This window comes from Solanum pennellii, chromosome 12 (assembly GCF_001406875.1).
Source record: "Solanum pennellii chromosome 12, SPENNV200".
Taxonomy (NCBI): domain Eukaryota; kingdom Viridiplantae; phylum Streptophyta; class Magnoliopsida; order Solanales; family Solanaceae; genus Solanum; species Solanum pennellii.
This window is the reverse complement of record NC_028648.1, coordinates 68,955,855-68,970,701: the sequence shown is the minus strand read 5'-3', so window position 1 is coordinate 68,970,701 and position 14,847 is coordinate 68,955,855.

The following is a 14,847-nucleotide window of genomic DNA, read 5'->3' as shown; positions in this document are numbered from 1 at the left end:
TATTGAAGGATTAATTTCACCAATTGTTGCACTTTTTTTTTGGAATTGATTGTTGGTGTTTTTGTTGATTAATCAAGTAAATTTCTGGATTCTATTCCGTCTCATTAAAGTAAGTGCATGAATTCTTATATTAAATATATGAATAGTGTGATTATGACCATGGGTAACTTAACTACACAACTAGGGTTGTGGGAACCATGGGTGAATAATGAGGTAAAATCTAACTAAAATAGAAATTCTAGAATAGTGTCTTGCATGTATTGATAATTCTTTCGTTTAGAAGTCTTTTTAACGGATGACCAACGTTAGAACTCGCCTTAATGATACTTGGCAGACCAATGAGGTAGATAGTAGGAAAAGAATTATCAACATAGATTTAGTGTACACTATCTAATAGGCTAGTGTCGATTGGTACGAAGTAATAACTTAGTCAAATATCGAATAGAATGCTTAATATAAGGTAAAGATAAGGGTTAGTATAGCAACACACGTAGTCGTACCAAGGTGCAGAGTGAAATTTTCAAGATGCCGGATTAAGGATTTAGAGATACATAACTTATCACTTTAGATACTAGTAAAGAATTGTTATAGTTAGAATTATCAAGTTAGGAACCTGTGGGGAACACTTCAGCCCTAGTTACTTTTATTAATTGATTAAGCTCCAAGATTTGAATCTATTAGTTTACTTTAACTTAGTTAATTATTTTCATTAATTTAGAAATAAAAACTCCCCTTTATTGTCTTTTGTTTTCTATGGAAATAATTGACTAAATAATACTAATAATAGAATAACGTTAAGTCTGAACTATTTTCCTCGTGGGAACGATCCCAACCTCATTAGTTGGTACTTGATACGACCGTTTTACTTCTTATTTTGAGAAGTATGTTTGAGCATATCAAATTTTGAAGCCACTGCCGGGGAAAGTAGCTTTTAGATTAACTTAAACTTATTACTAAAGTTTAGTCAATATTTTCTTAATTTTACTTTTCTATTGTTTTTGATTCTTGCAGAACTATCTTCCTTGTATGCCAAATACACGGAGAGGAAGAGAACCCTTGTTTCCCTACGACCACGAATTAGAGCGTACACTACGCAATATGAATCGAAACTTCGGTATTAACACTGATTATCCAAACCAGAACATCCCAGCCCCGGTTGATGTTCATGGTCAGTTATTACCTGATGATCCTGGTGAAAATCAACAAAGGGGAAAAAATCCCACTCCACGCCCTGAAAAATACTACAGGGGTTATGATAATATTGCTGACTCTGATGGACCATTTGTCTTTCCCCCTCTAACACAAGGCCACACCTTTATGGTAACTAGTAGTGTGATGCAAATGCTCACTGCAAGAGGTTTGTTTTCAGGGTTACCTTCTGAGGACCCACATGCCCATATAGCTAAGGTAAGGGCAGTGTGTAAAAGCTGTGTAGGGAGGCCTGATTTGGATTTGGATGTAATAGGGATAAGAGTATTTCCTCTCTCACTGACGGGAGAGGCTGCTATTTGGTTCACTGAGCTCCCTTATAACTCAATTTTCACTTGTAACCAACTAAGGGACGTTTTCTTAGCACGTTACTACCCGGTCTCCAAGAAACTAAATCACAAAGACAGAGTGAACAACTTTGTGGCACTACAAGGAGAGTCAGTTAACAATTCTTGGGATAGATTCACTTCATTTTTGAGAAGTGGCCCCAACGACCGCATAGGTGATGTGTCATTGAAGGAATACTTCTATTGGAGACAGGATGATAATAAGAAAGAGGTATTGGATACTATAGCGGGTGGTTCTTATGAGGAGTGTCCTTATGCCGAGATTGCTGAAAAGTTATTTCCTGGAATAATAAAGCTTTGAGTACTTGAAAGTAAGATACTGGAAGAAACACCTTTGCAGTGCAATCCACACACAACCCAGTCACAGAAGAGATTCGTGAAGAGATGGCTCAGATGAGAACTGACTTGGGTTGGTATTAAAACATGTCACTGGGGTGCAGAAAAGATAAATGCAGTTAACTAGTTGTCCATACCACCACCACCAAATGATGAATGTTATTAGGAGGAGGATTCCTTGCGGTAAATGAGCAGACGGGGGATTTTTGACCGAGTGCCCAAGGTTCAAATCAGGAGAATTGGCGCCAAGGTCACGGAAACCAAGGTCGAATCTATGGTAACTATAACCGTGAGGGTCATTATGTCCAAGATGGAAATTACGACCGCGAAAACAACTTCCACAGGGGTAGCTATGGTAACAAAAATGATAGGAATGGGCCCTATGTTCCTCCTAAAAATCGTGAAGTTACTCCTAGGGATGGTGGAGGTAGTATGGCGCGAGTTGAGGACATGTTGCACAAAATGATGAGGAGGTTCGATGCTAGTGATGAGCATATTAAAGAGTTAAGGAGTGATTTAGCGGGTATTGGGAAGACTGTCGATACACATGCAATATCGATTAAGCAGCTTGAGTTGCAAATGGGCCAATTATCTGCGACTGTGAACACACGGCAACCGGACACTCTTCCTAGCAACACTGTCCAAAATCTGAAAAATGATGGACACTGTATGACAATCACTACTCAAGGTGGTAAGCAAACCATTGACCCACCTATGCCGTCTAATGAGAAAAAGGTGACAAAAGATACTGATAAAGTGGTAGAGGTTAATGGTGAAGTAGAAGATAACACTAGAAAAGATGTTGAAGTGCCTACAAAGGTAACTCCCATGCCTAGACCCCCCCCCATTCCTCAAAGATTAGTGAAAAAGACCGAGGATGGTAAATATCGGTGGTTTATAACAATGTTGAAGCAAATTTCTATTAATGTCCCTTTGGTAGAAGCTTTAAAATAAATGCCCGGTTATTCCAAGTTTATGAAAGATCTGGTTACAAAGAATAGATCGGTCACTATTGAGGATGATGATAGAATGCAGCATTGTAGTGCTATTGCTACAAGATCTCTAGTACAAAATAAAGAAGATCCGGGTGCATTCACTATTCCTTGTACAGTCGGGTTATTACATTTTGCGAAAGGATTATGTGATCTGGGGGCAAGCATAAATCTCATGCCCCTCTCAATTTACAAGAAGTTGGGTTTGGGTGATCAAAGCCCACTGCGATGCGGCTACTGATGGCCGATCGAACAGTGAAAAGGCCTATAGGGGTACTCCACGATGTGCTAGTAAAAGTTGAGTTGTTAATATTTCCGTCAGATTTTGTTATTCTTGATTGTGAAGTGGATTTTGAAGTGTCTATTATTCTTGGGAGGCCATTCCTTGCTACGGGTTGAGACTTAGTTGATATGGAAAATGGGCAGATGAAATTTCGGTTGAACAATGAAGAAGTGACCTTCAACATTTGTAGGTCCATGAGGCAGAGTGGTGAGCTCCAACCGGTATCTGCTATATCCTTCAAAGAAAAGATGAAGAAGTATCATGACCTAAAAATTGAAAAACGAGAGTTTATGGTTGGGGATTTGGTGCTTTGATACAATTCTAGGTTGCGCTTGTTTCCGAGCAAGGTCAAGCCCAAATGGACTGGCCCTTACTTGGTTACCCAACTATTCCCTCATGGAGCAGTTGAGTTGGAAACCAAGGAGGGTGTGCGGTTTAAGGTGAATGGACAATGAATAAAAATCTATTTTGGGCATGCTGAATCAGCGAATGAAGTGATCGAGGCATACCATCTTGATGAAGTCTGAGTAATCAAGTGTCTTCAGTCGTGTCGTGACGTTAAATCAGACGTCGGTTGGGAGGCAACCCAATACTTATAGTTTTCTTTATAGTAATGGTAGCATTTTATATTAATGGTTTTTAAATTTGCAGGTAGAACATCACCAGGAAATTCTGCAGAAAATCACTCCGCAATATTCACTGACGGACACATCGACGGACCATCACGCTTGTGACGAACCGTCGCATGAATCCGTCATGCAAGGTACATTTTTAATTTATTTTCAACATTAGGGCATCCGCGACGGAACCAATGACGGACCGTCGAATCTGAGATGGACCGTCGTCGGAGACTCGTTGCGTCACGAACCAGCAACCCGACCCGACCCGGCCTGGGAATTTTAAAAATTTTCAACCTTTAAACCCCCCCTAACCCTTCATTTGAATGATTTCTTTCCCTCTTTCTACCATTCCCTCCCTTTCTAACTTCCTACCCTTCTCATCCTTTTCTGTATCAACTAATCCATATCAATTCCCCAAATCCCCAAATCCCAAACTCTCCTTTCTACTGGTTGGAGTTTGCTCCTGTGGTTTTGCTCTTGATAACCAAGTCCCCACTTGCTTGTTATTCTTCTCTTCTCAGGTATGAGTCTCTGATATCTACCCATTTACATTGCATTTTTGTTTTTCAATTACTATTAGCATATTTCTTTTTGGTGGGTCTTTGTTCTTTGATCAAATTTTGTCAGACCTATGTTCAAAGTCCTCGAATTGACTTGTTAAAAGTCGAGAAATTGGTGCTTTAGCATTGCTAGTTTTCTAGGTATTTGGGTTAGAAACATGTAGGTTAACATTAAGTATTCCGTTTGAGTCACAAGGGATGATTGTGGCATCGTCAGTTCTGTCACTGAATGATAGAAGGAGACCCCGATGACAGACCGTCGTACCCACGACGGACCGTCATAGGGTCTGTTCCAATACCCCCACCATTTTTTTCTTTAAGTGTCCACTAACGGACATCTAAGACGGACCATCATTAACACAACGGTCCGTCCTGCACAACCATCATGGTTGTCAGAGACCCTTTGTCCTCAGGGTCTCCATTTTTTTTAAGTGTCCACTGACGGTCATCTACGACGGAGCATCGTACCCTCGATGGTCCGTCCTGCACAACCGTCATGACAGTCAGAGACCCTAGTCCTAAGGGTCTCCATCTTTTTCTAAGTGTCCTTTGGCGGACATCTACGATGGACCGTCATTACCATGATGGACCGTCCTGCACAACCGTCATGACGGTCAAAGACCCTTGTCCTAAGGATTCCATTTTTTTCTAAGTGTCCACTAATGGACATCTACGATGGACTGTCGTCCCCACGACGGTCCATCCTGCACAACCGTCATGACGGTCAGAGACCCCTCTCCTAAGGGTATCCATACTTTTTCTAAGGTCCCCACGACAGACATCGATGATGGACCGTCATTATCACAATGGTCTGTCCTGCTTATCCATCATAACTGTCAGAGACTTTCCTTCTGGGGTCTCCAAATACACATCGTTGAACTAAGACATGACGGACCCCATGACGGTCCATCATACTGACGACGATCCATCACCTGGTCCGTCGTGTTTCACTGCTACTACAGAGATGTCATTATAGATGTGCTCTTATGGGTATTTTGTCTCATTTTCGATTGTCTTGTTTGCTCCTTCTAGTACTAATAATGATTTTTTACAAGTACTACCTCTAATGGCATCGAAACAGGATCAAGTTTACGCACGTGGCGTTCAAAGTCTGTTTCCCTGTCTGCATGACTGGTTATAGGCTCTTATGATGAGCATAATCCCGAGTACGTGCCCCCAGGCACTGCCACTCCAGCATGAGCTGCACGTGCACCCAGAGCTATGCTAAAAAAGATTGCGTCTAGTGTAGGTACTGCCTCCAAGTCTTATGAGGAGACCACACTGACCGGCACACCTTCTGGGTCAGCTACACAAGAAGAAGGAGTGTCTGGCTCCTTAGAAGTTTCGTGGTCGACGGAAGACTCCAGGTCCGCAGAAGTACCTGCACCCGCCAAGGCTGCATAGTCTACCTCGTCTAATGAAGTTGACAGTTCTGATTCCATTCCAGGCTCACCAACTGGTGCTCTCGCCCCGGTTTCCAACCAGTCAAACCGGTGGTGTGTCGACGGGCAATACCAAGTGTATTCTGACGCCAAGTTTCTAAATGATAAAGGCTTCATGACACGGACCTTTACACTGGAGAGACGGGTCCTCACGGTAAGTCTCCCAACCTAGCCAGATATCCACAATATCTTCACCAAACACCGGCTAGAGTGGACAGCTCGTTCTTTGGGCCGCTACAGTGAGGAGTTGGTTTGAGAGTTTTACGCCTCTTACGTGGCTACTCTCCGATAACAGATCGATAGACGGGCTGCCCCCATCAAACAAGCCCCACTTGAGCGCGGTAGAGTACGCGACATACAGGTTGACATCTTCCTACCATCTATCCGCCCGTATCTGTACGGAGAGGATGTTAATGCCACCAGGTTCCCTCTCACCCCTGAGTTCGACTACCAGTGGCAAAATGTTAAAGATGGCCAATTCTTGCGTGAGCCATCACTGAGAGAAACCACCAAGAGGTGGATTGCCCTGCACTTATCTATTGACGGAGAGGGTGCCGACTGGATAATGGATCCGAAGGGAGCCATCAGGAAGGATAACTTGACTATCATGGCTAAGTTTTTATGGTTGATAGTCCGCCACTGCCTCTCCCCCACGGTAGCAGATAATATAGTTACATGAGATTGTGCAGTTTTGGTGGCAGCAATGATAGCCGGGTTTGAGGTTGACTTCGCTTGGCTTCTACAGGCGGTCATGCACGAGAGGGCTTTCAAGGTCACCACTACCTACCCTTTTCCGTGCATGATATTGTTCATAGGCAGGTCCGCAAGTGTGCCCATCTGGCACATTGATCCGCTCAAGACTCCGCTGGGCACTGTTAATATCGACATCATAAGGGATGAGGCTAATGAGTTGGCTCCATGCAGAGGGCCCCGTCCAGAGGTGCCTCCACTTGGTGAGAATCTGGATGATATTGTCGCGCATGCTCAAACGGCTAAGCAGGCTACTTCAGCAACCACTGACACTACCCCGATCGAGTCTATCCTGGGTAGTAGCACTGCCCTTAGATCCTCTCACTCAACCCCTTTCCCCGCTCTGGTCCCGCTTTCTAGGGTCCAGAAACTAGAGGCTCAAATGGCCAAACTTCTGCATCACATCCAGCCTTTGATGCAGAGGTCTATTGCTGAGGCGGAGGAGCGCATGGAGCGTAAGATGGCACAACAAATAAAGCGGAAGATTGCTGAGGTTCATCAACACTTAGACGTTTTTGAGTTGCGGGTGCTAGCCCGGCCAGCCCCTCCGGTGGACGTGTCGACCCTTCAGGCTGCGGTTGTGAGTCTGCGAGCAGATATTGATATGATCCTTGAGGCTAGGGTGCCTCAGTCTGAGGCCCCTTCTGCAGAGCTTGCTGAGGACACAGTGTTGGGTGCATTATTCACCACTTCTGAGATTCCACCACCTCCCCCTCGAGAGCATGCCAAGAGTAGCAGAGGTTGTGAGGAGGATGAGGCTAGGTAAAGGAAAAAAGATCGTCGTGAGATGGAGGCTGGGAGGAGAGCCTCGATTGCTGATGAGGAGGCGCGTCAGATTAGGGTTGTAGAGTCAGTTGCTGGGGCATCTAGCTCCAGAAATGTGGAGACATCGGGAGGCACTACTGATAGTGTTGTTGCTGATGAGGACACTACTGACGGTGTCTAGACTACATAGGTAGTGGGTTGCGGGGAACCGAACCCAACACTTGCTGATCACCGGCGCTTTGCGCCACAGGTTTGCTTCACCTACCACTCTGGTATTTCAATTTTTTTATGCATTGGGGAAAATTGCATATCTTTTTGTTGGGGGTGGGTTCAATGGTAAGTGAGTGCTAAGGTGAAGTCTGAGTATCCCAATTCACGATCCTCTTTTGGGATTTTCTTGCCTGTGTTCTTTTTCCCCAAGAGACAGATTATTTTTATTGGTGAATCGGCATGTCTGTATATTGTGTACATAGTATAACTATGAATCATGATGGCTAAAACAAAAATGATATCCTGATGTAATGAAAATGATGCATGGCTAGACATATTAATTGATAAATGTTTGGCTCTAAGCATGACATAGAGATACACCACTGCATGACCCTAAGTCTAAGACTCGAACTAGGTGTCTGATAATCTGGTAGAGTAATGAGATGTCAAGTGAGTGTAAGGAAAATTTGAATAGTCCACTATTTGTACTGAGCTAGAACTTGCCTGGTTAGTCCTGCTAAAAGTAAGTTCTAATAGACATTTAGGAAAGGATCATAGGCCCTTATTCAATATAGCCAATTTTTAGCCAAAAAAAACCGAATGAAATTAATCGCTCTTTGATCCAAATGATTTGATCTTAAAATAGACCTTTCTTTTTCACCGCAACTGATCTTTTCTGGGAATAATGTGTTGGCCCTGGTCCTTCCTTAGACATGCACCTCAGGTTATGCCAAAAGCATAAGTTGAGGGTGGCTAATGCAGTAAACAACATTTTCGTGGCCCTGACCCAACTTTGGGTATTGTGTACTTTGACTCATGGCTAAGCCATGAGTTGAGGGTGGCTATTATGAGGAATGCTCTGGAAAGTGGGGTTGAAAGAACAAAGAGAGAGAAAGAACAGAAGTAAAGTGACTCAAGAACCAGTTGAAAGAAAAGTAAAATAAAAAAATATATAATAAATACAAGTAAGAAAAGAAAAGAGTCACTTACACAAATGAATAAATAAGAGAAAATAGCAAGGTGAAAGAATATAAGAAAAAGGGCGGAATAAAATGATGAAAACGTAATACGCTCAACCGATATGTCAAGGAGGGAAACAAGTCACTAAAGTATACCTAAATATACCCTACATGACCCTGAGCCTATGTTACAAGCTACGAAAGTCCTATCTGATCCTAGGAGTTGTATGGCAAACTTAAAGAAGTGAAAATAAGGGCAAACTTATGGCAATATGTATGAATGAGTTGTGAATTTGTTCTGAGAGTGAGTGTTGAAAAGTAATCCTTATAATCAAACTGAAATCATTGTGTGAAAAATGAGGATGTTGTTTTGAAGTGAGGACACTAGTTGCCATATCGGAAATATTTGCACCTCGGTGAGAAATGTAATAGGATAGGTGCCAGTGCGTGGTGAGTCTGTGTCATGGTCTGGTTCCACATAATTCAAGACTAATAGTGATAACATGCATAAACATGATGAGACTAATCGGGATTGATAGACAAATGATTGCGAAAGCTAAATTATGGATACTATTGTACAAAGATTTTGTATTGAGTCATAGTGCGTCGCTTAAGGACAAAAAACGAATTTAAGTTGAGGGTGTTGATGTACCGTGGGTTCACGTTATTTTTTTTGCTTTTTCCTTAAGTTTAGTGTGTGTCCAAAAGCCTTTTGTATTGATTTTTATGTAAGTTTCTCCTTATTTGTAGGAAATCTGTCCAAAGATAACGCGGACGTTTTTGAACGAGAAATGCAGAAGAGACCACCTACGGAGCTTATAACGGTCCGTCGAGCTTGTGACGGTCCGTAGGTGGCATCGTAGTGAGGAGAGAAGCTGCTGAAAGAAGATGGGGAAGTCTGACCTAGTGTGGGATTACGGAAGTCCATGACGGACCGTCATAGACACGACGGTCCGTCCAGCTGGTTCGTCGCAATGATAAGAGAGTAGTCCCAGTACCCAAAGTCCAAGAAGTTTAAGTATTATGGAACGGAGAGCCTCGACGGACCTTCGTGCTTGGAACGGTCCGTCATACCTGTCTGTTGATGGTAATGAAGAAAGTAGCAGAAGAATTTGTGAAGTATGGGAAGACGGAGGCCATAACGACCCGTCGTGACCACGACGGTCCATCACGAGGTCCGTCGACTCGGACGCGTTTTGATAGATTTTCAGTAACTAGAATCCTTCTTTTATTAGGTTTTTATTTTTATTATAAATAGTTCGAAAAACCTCATTTTGGGGGGTTAGACTTTTTGATAGTTAGACTTTTGGATAATCTTTAGTTCTCTTGTTCAAGTATTGAAGGATTAATTTCACCAATTGTTACACTTTTTTGGAATTGATTGTTGGTGTTTTTGTTGATTAATTAAGTAAATTTCTGAATTTTATTCTTTCTCACTAAAGAAAGTGCATGAATTCTTATACTAAATATATGAATAGTGTGATTATGACCATGGGTAACTTAACTCCACAACTAAGGTTGTGGGAACCATGGGTGAATAATGAGGTAAAATCTAACTAAAATAGAAATTCTATAATAGTGTCTTGCATGTATTGATAATTCTTTCGTTTAGAAGTCTTTTAAACGGATGACCAACGTAAGAACTCGCCTTAATGCTACTTGGCGGACCAAGGAGGTAGATAATAGGAAAAGAATTATCAACATAGATTTAGTGTACACTATCTAATAGGCTAGTGTCGATTGGTACGAAGTAATAACTTAGTCAAATATCGAATATAATGCTTAATATGAGGCAAAGATAAGGATTAGTATAGCAACACACGTAGCCGGACCAAGGTGCGGAGTGAAATTTTCTAGATGCAAGATCAAGGATTTCGAGATACATAACTTATCACTTACATGCAAGATACTAGGAAAGAATTGTTATAGGTAGAATTATCAAGTTAGGAACTTGTGGGGAACACTTAAGCCCTAGTTACTTTTATTAATTGATTAAGCTCCAAGATTTGAATCTGTTAGTTGTTTCCTTTAATTTAGTTAATTATTTTCATTAATTTAGAAATAAAAACCCTCCTTTATTGTCTTTTGTTTTATAGGGAAATAATTGACTAAATAATAGTAATAATAGAATAAAGTTAAGTCTGAACTTTTTTCCTCGTGGGAACGATCCCAACCTCATTAGTTGGGTTCTTTAATTGATACGACCGCTTTACTTCTTATTTGAGAAGTAAGTTTGAGCGTATCAACCATCATCATATCTAAACACAAAGTTTAGACTAATAATTTTAATGGCTTAGGAGAGGTAGTACATTATCCGTGAAGGAAATGAATATGTGAATTACTGAGCTATCTAAATGACCATACTCCTATTTTTCATAAACAATGTTTTTTTATATAGATATCTAGAAGTATTGTCAATCCTTAGAGAGAGTAGATTTTCTAAATGTGTCTGTTATGGAAAGTACGGAATGAATTTGGGCAATAAGAGCATAAGGTAGATTCGATATTGTCAATTTCTTTGCATTGTATCTCAATTTTTGGTTTTTCCTGAGGTAAGTTTTCAATAATAAGACTTTAGAGATGCCACAAAATTGTTCTTGGTTACGTATGTTGTTCAAACTGTATTACTACTGCTACCTAAAAATCATGAAGTTATCTAAACACTCAAAAACAAAAAGTACACTAAAATTTGTTTGTGAAAAATAAAAAAAGAAATTTCAGAAAATCTGTTGTTAAAACATAATAGAAAACACATATATGGAAACAACAAACAATAGCATAAACATGTGTTTATTGTGCTTTATTGGAAAAGTCAAAACCCCTTGAAAAACTACAATCCTTCAGACTAATCACAACCTTTTCCAAAAGTCATAAAAGTCAAATACTTTCACGAAAATTCATAAATCTTCATTTTCCTTTCAGATATTTTAAAACCCAAAGAGTCATGCTACTTCTTTTTTGTTCAGAAACAAAACAGTTTTATGAAGGGGTCGAAATTATCATACATCAATACTGAGAATAAATTTACTTTAACTCTAACTATGAACTAAAAAATAACAATTAATATCATAAGTAGAAATTAATGATCATTAAAAAAATATGACATAATACACATATTGGATCCTAAACATAGCTTAAAATTTTAGCTTTGACCACCAACTTTTATAATGCACAAACAGACAATTTAACAATCCAACTTTGAAATAAAAACACATGAGTCCTACATGGCAAAATACACGCAAGACACCACGTAGGACAAAAAATGACATGTAGGATGTCATGTAGGACATGTATGTCTATTTGTTAAACTTTATACAAGTTTAAGTGTCTACTTGTACAAATTCAATGTTTAAGGGCATAAATGTAATTTGAAGTCAAGTTATAAAGGGCATATTTATTTATTATGCCAAAAATATACTAGGATATGTCTAAATAGAATCAAAAAGACTGGGAAAATAGAGAAACAATAGCTATATCTCATGATTTTATGCTTCATGGAAAAAATAAGCATTTCAAAATCAAGTTCTTTTTCTTTAGAGAAGTGCAAAAGTATGGAGATATAACTCTTATCTACTGCAAGTCAAAAGAACAATTGACCGATTTATTCACTAAGCCTTTGCCAGTCTGCAAGTTTTAGCATCTGATACACAAAATGGGAGTTTGAAGATTCCAAAGCAAGGAGCGTTACGAATTTGCATTTTCAACTGCAATTAATTTTAATTTTACTGTTTTATAATACATAAGAGTTAGTCAATTCGTTATTAGCCATCTATTCCTATTATTTAGCAGTAAGTTAGTCAGTTCGGAATCTGCTAGTCATGGGTTTACTGCTTTCTGCCTTCTGTTTTTAATTCTAGCATTATAAATGTAATTTTAATACATCAATACAATATTTTTCTTGACTTCTCTTCTTTCTAAAAGATCTTACTTCTGAAATTTACAAACAAACCTGTTGAATCATCCAACATTACTATTATTGTTCTTATTTTTTGACTTCCATAATTGTTATTGTTGTTTGTATGAAGTATAATTTTTTATTGTCTAAATGATTTTATTTAGAAGAATTGGATTAGCATTTATACGTATTTGTCCAATGCTTTATAATCAAAGCTAAGAGAAGACAACCAATCATACGCTTACAATTGTACCATTTTAATTTGCTACCTTGTAAGAAACATTTCAAAATTTTGGAGAAGCTAACTACTACACTACTGCTCAACTTATCCTAGTTTATAACATGTTTAAGTGTTGCTCACTATAAACTACTAAAAATATTTACAGCAGTAGAAATTTTAGGGATGTGCTTTAATTAAAAACACAACAAATGGACAATGATAATCGATTAGGATGGAAGTGTCTTTGGTGTACCTCAATTTATAAAAACTTATTCCAGGAGGCCAAAATAAAAACTAAGAAACTTACTAACTGTCATGAGACAGTTCCACATGTATTGGGTGGTTCTTCTTGAAGACATAGGGGCAGGGCAGTTAAAACATGGACATTCAGATAATAAAGAAAATGGAATTCGTGGAGAGTTTCTAGACTCTCTAATGTCTAAAAAGGTTGTGATTTTTATTATTATATAACCAAAGTTCCTTATTGTCTTAGGATTAAATATATTATGTCAGTGGTATACTCATGATTTTTTTGTTTTCAATCTTGTTGTAATATTAGTGAATCTAGTTTGAAACAAGAATATTTGTTCCTTTATTTTCTATTTCCATAGTAAATTTATTCAAAAAGGTTTCAGACCATTCACTTTCAGAGATTGTGAGTAGACTGGAGGGACGAGTCATAAAAGTGGAGACAAATTTCACAGGGGTAAGAAAAGATGTCAGAAAACTAGAAACATGGTTTGGAGAAATGACATAGAATCTTGCAAGAATTGAAGTACAAGGAAGAACTAGATGGAAGAAGTATCCACCTCTCAAACCAAATTTGTTAGAAACCAAGAAGAGAGAAGCAATGTCAACTAGGCCGGTGAAAAATATGGGAAGAAGTTTCCTAAACTACAACTACCAGTTTTCGAACGAGAGGATCCTTTGGCAGGGATTTTCAGAGTGGAGCAATATTTTACAGTGAATGAAATTTCTAAAGCGGAAAGATTATAGGAAGCATGTGTTTGTATGGAGGAAGAAGCATTAAATTGGTATTGTTTGATGAATGTCGACAACAAATGTTAACCTGCGAATACTTCAAAAGAGAGTTTTTGAACCGAGTTCATCATTCTCAAAAAATTAATCAATATGTTTTCTTAATGTGGTTAAAGTAGGTTAGCACAATTACCATTTTTCAAGAAGAATTTGAAAAGTTGTCAACATCTTTGAAAAAGGCATATGAGGGAATATTATTTGGAGTGTTTTTAAATAAGATGAAAGAGAAAATTCGGGCGGAAGTGATGTTGTTACAGGCTAAAACATTCAGGGAGATAATGGAGATGGCTCAAAAGGTGGAGGATCAAAATTATGTTTGCAGCAAGTACAAGGTTTTAAATTTGAATCAGGCAGAGAAAGTGCAAGCAATAAACTAGTTGGGTTTAGATCCAATTATCACCGAGTTGGAAACATTCTTGAATGTTTATAACACAAGAGCGGGAGTAGCAAGTCGTTACACTAATTCACAAGTGAATACTGTCACAAAGTCGATTAGCTTCAACGGGATTGCAGTAGCAAGGTCTGAAGTACAATTCTAAAAGTTGTTTGATTCAAAATTTCCTGAATAAGGGAGCTAGGGTTATGTTTTAGATGTGATGAAAAATTTGTCCCTAATCATCATTGTAAAAATAGGCAGCTTAACATATCAATTATTTAAGAGTCCCCCAACACATATGAATATGAAAAAGAGGAATTCATTGAGTCTACCTGAGAAGATGTAGTTGAAGGGAAAATGAAAGGTACTATGATGGTGTTGAATATGAATTCAGTCGTGGGCCTTACAGGAGGTAGAACAATGAAGCTTATGGGAAAGATTCATGGGAACAACATGATAATTTTGGTCGATAAGTAGCAACGCATAATTTTATATCATCCACCCTCGCTCATCATCTACAATTACCTATTATGAAGACCAAAGGATTTGAAGTAACAATTGGTAATGGTCAGTAGGTTAGTGGCACTGAAGTATGCAAAGAGATAAGGATAGACGTGCATGAGTAAAAATCAACCAACAATATTTTCTGTTTGAATTGAGGGGAACTGATGTTATATTAGGGGTGGATGGTTGGGCACATTAGGAGAGATGAGGGTGAATTTAAAACTTATTACCATAAAATTCAAAGATGCCGGAATATTGGTCACGCTTTGAGGGGTCCATTCATGGTTTGAACAGTAGTGTCACACAAAGCCATGACCAATTTGTTAAAGAAAGGAAACCAA